Source organism: Ixodes scapularis, unplaced genomic scaffold (genome assembly GCF_016920785.2).
Source record: "Ixodes scapularis isolate PalLabHiFi unplaced genomic scaffold, ASM1692078v2 PGA_scaffold9__187_contigs__length_104089568, whole genome shotgun sequence".
Classification (NCBI taxonomy): domain Eukaryota; kingdom Metazoa; phylum Arthropoda; class Arachnida; order Ixodida; family Ixodidae; genus Ixodes; species Ixodes scapularis.
This window is the reverse complement of record NW_024609884.1, coordinates 57,455,040-57,455,774: the sequence shown is the minus strand read 5'-3', so window position 1 is coordinate 57,455,774 and position 735 is coordinate 57,455,040.

Genomic DNA, 735 nt, shown 5'->3' with positions numbered 1-735 from the left:
AACGTCCGTGGGTCGTCGCGACCGCGACGCTGTCGGCCATGCTGATTTGATCGTAAGGAGTGCGGAAGACAGCTTCGAAGCTGTCGTAGGATTTCGTCGTAACCTGCGCGAAACTTACGAAAATTTCGTTTCGTGAATACGAATTTATTCTTAAGTTTTGTCTTACGCACATTTTTGGCGTAAGATCGTTTCGTAAATCTGGCCTCTGCACTTCCGAAAGTCGCAGGAAAGGTAAGACAGACGCAGACGACGTTGCGAGCAGACGACGTTGCAAAGGAGCAGACGACGCTCAGATAGGGGGTCGCGATCAGCCAATCAGGGCTCGGCGTTCTGACGTCACCGTTACCCCCTGCGCAAGAAGCAGACGAACTTGCCCTCCGCATTGTCAATCTCTTTTCACGTGAATTGAGATGTCCTTAGAGTTTTGCAAGATAAATCTACACCATGAAACACTTTCGGTGAAAGCTTGAGGTTGTTGCATAAAGGCGCCGATTTCTCCAGCCAATTTCAGAGCGAGCTTCCATTCATAACATCACTTCGCTTACGCGGTTCGGAAGTTGATTTGCGCTGCATGCGACCATGCAAGGTGGAGGATCTTATGTCCCCATTATTAGCCGTGGTTTCTTTTGCCTCCTGTCCTTTTGATTGCTGTGGATGCAGATATCTGAAACAGCGTATAGTACGCTGAGACCTGCATTACAAGAACACCGGATTATTTGGGGTTATTCATAGCTA